Source organism: Impatiens glandulifera, chromosome 2 (genome assembly GCF_907164915.1).
Source record: "Impatiens glandulifera chromosome 2, dImpGla2.1, whole genome shotgun sequence".
NCBI lineage: Eukaryota > Viridiplantae > Streptophyta > Magnoliopsida > Ericales > Balsaminaceae > Impatiens > Impatiens glandulifera.
Window position 1 is genome coordinate 8,819,564 of NC_061863.1, and position 3,273 is coordinate 8,822,836.

At 25.5% G+C, this 3,273-nt stretch overlaps 1 non-coding gene across 1 annotated transcript; it reads right to left on the reverse strand.

The window, feature by feature from the left end:
* Positions 1 to 3,200: 3,200 nt before the first annotated feature.
* TRNAR-UCU lies at positions 3,201 to 3,273 on the reverse strand. The gene has a single exon. It is a non-coding gene; the product is annotated as a tRNA-Arg (tRNA).

The following is a 3,273-nucleotide window of genomic DNA, read 5'->3' on the forward strand; positions in this document are numbered from 1 at the left end:
TTCGTTGAGGTTGTTATCTTGATATTAATTATTTTAAAAAAAATAATTATTTATTATAAAATACTATTTTGACATAAAGAAAATTTAAAAAATTGAGAGATTAAAAAATATCCATAAATTATAAAAAATAAAAAAAACAAAAAAAAACACTTAAATAGCCCTATCAAAGCAACCCTAAAAGAGAATCTTTAAAAAATCTAGATTTTTTTTCAAAGATCAAAATAACCTTAATTTTTTTTATCTCTCTTGAATGATAAATTATTTTTAAATAATTAAATAGAAATATTTTTATTTTAATAGAGAGAAGAGTGATTATCTCAAATAACTTGGTGTGGATATATATAAAAAAATAAAAATTGGAATAAGCTAGTATTGGGCTTATGTCTCCGCAGCCCTAATCTCCATCCGTCTCTACCAAGTAGCAACCATGATATGTTCTGTTGGTACAGCTTAATATATCATTTTCTATTCAATATTCAGAAATTTCATCAATATTATATTGACGTTCTCTTATTAGTGTGCATCTTTGATTTTTCTTTTCCTCTACTAATCTTTTCACGTGACTAATCTCATGTTTGTAATTAACATGGAGTTTGCAAATCTCATATTTGTTTGTAATTAATGCATATAATTTTGATTTGTTTTTATTAGAATATAAAGAAATGATTATGTTAAATTATTATATTTATATAAGTTATGTCTATACATTAGATTACACTTATAAAAAAAAACTAATATAATAAAATAATATAATATTTATATTATCACAATTTATCATATAATAATATCTTAAATATATATTATCTTTATATTATAACATCCTTCCTCAAACTCAAGATGAAAAGAACTTAATCAACTTTTGAAGACGAGATGTTGAAATATTATTGATGTATTCTTCAAGCTTCAGAAACTTGTAAGCTCCATCCAGTTATAAGATGACAGTATTTGGACTGATAAACTAGCGAAGAGGTAGAATTACATGGGCATTAAATGCTGGGGGTGAAATAACAATTGAATGAACTCTGAAGTTACTCGTGAGTCTTGAGATCCATCCAACGACGAGGTGGCAGTGTGTTGCATAAAAAAAACAGCAAAGGTAGAATCACATGGGCATAGAATGTTAGGGTGAAACAAATCTGAAAATAAACTCATTCTAACGAAAAAATGGTATTGTGTTGACTAAATAATCAATAAATAAACACATATGATTGGATTAACACCAATAAAAATATGGGCATTAACTATTAAGATAAAACAACAACTTGAAATAAAACTCAGAGAATATAATTACCGAAAAAAGTAAGAACATCAACAAAATTATTTTCATTTTATAGCACAAGAACAAAAGTTTTAGCTCTAATACTATATTAGAAAATATTGATTGAGGCAGCGAAAAACTATATTTTGTAGATCAAGAACAAAAGTTTTAACTCTAATACTATATTAGAAAATATTAATTGAGGCAGCGAAAGACTATATTTTGTAGATCAAGAACAAAAGTTTTAACTTTAATACTATATTAGAATTTAGAGATATGATTGTATTGAAAAAATATATTTAGAATTACATAATTAATAAATTAATATATAGATATTTAATACTTATAAAGAAAGAAATATAATATAATAATATAATATTTATATTATCACAATTTATTATAAATAATATTATAACTCAATATATGTTTTGCAATACTAATGTTTTCTTTTATTGTTTTTAGTTGATTTTATTTGTTTTTGACCATTGAACTTTCATATATCTTTTCAGAAAAAAAAAATTGAATTTTAGTTTTATTTGGATGTTTCAATTTCTTTGTTGTAGTTGGGCTTTTGTTTGCCATAGAAGAAATATAAGAGAAAAAAAATATTTTTATTTTATAATTTAAAAAATTAACATTAATTTAATGATCGATATATATGTTCTCTTAAACCCAACTCTTTTCACTTAAATTATGTTAGTGATTTAATGTTATTTTTTTATTTACTCATAATTTATATTATAAAGTTTTCTATATATATATATATATATATATATATATATATATATATATATATATATATATATATATATATTAAAGTTTAACACAAAATGGGCATGTCCATGAGTTTGTTATGTTAAGTTTGATACATATTTCGTGACTTTGTCTTTTTTATTTCAAAACTTTATCTTCATAGCCCATAAATTAATCAGTAACAATAAACATGAGATAAAGGAATACGGAGATTAAACTTAGATAGAAAATAGGTGGCATAATAGGGTTTGAAAGCTACAATTTTCTTTATAATCTCCTAACCCTAATCTCTGCACATTTATATTACTCATGACAACTTAGTATATCTCCATACGGTTTTGATTCCCTTCTTGTTGATATTCTAACTTGATGTATGCTGTTTTGCTGAAATTCTGATCTCACTGTTTGAATGTTCAAGATTAGATATGAAATTACTATGATTTGTCTTGAGTTGATAATTGACATATATAAATGCAGTGGAACAACATGATGATTGATGAATGACCATGAATGATTTGATTGCAATTGATGTTTCAAGGTGATGAGTTAGCCAGATTGAATGTCACATGCTAGGATGAAGTTGAAATCTGAGGTATGATCTTGATATGAGATATGTATTTCTATTTGAGATGATTTAGATATGATAACCATTCTTATAAGTTTTGACATTAATGCTATGATATGATATTTCCATGCTTTGACATTGATGATAATGATGATGTTTATCTTGAATTAATAATAATTAGTGGATTTTGGGTTAACGATGAACAATACCTAGGTTAAGATTCTTACACCTAGAAAATTTGTGATTATCTATAAGTTTATCACATTCTTAAAAGATCGAAAAACCTCGTCAATGAGAGTTTGGAAGAAGCATCCACCCACCATCACATGCGGACTAATTAGGCCTAGCGATTGTCAATTCTCAATAATGGACGGATAGTTTATATATCGTTATCTAACTACCCATCCAGTATTAACTATTTCTACAATCTTTTACACTACTAACAACTCCAAGTAATAACCCTAGAAAAATACATAAAGTCATCAATGCACATATACATGAGATTCAGCAAGTAGTGAATAGGTAGTTAAATAATAGTATAATTAGAGTAATTGAATGTTGCCTTAGAACTACAATTTCATGTATATTAAAAATGATAAAAACGTTTAAACACAAAAAATAATACACACCCGGTGGGACTCGAACCCACAATCGCTTGATTAGAAGTCAAGCGCCTTATCCATTAGGCCACGGGTGC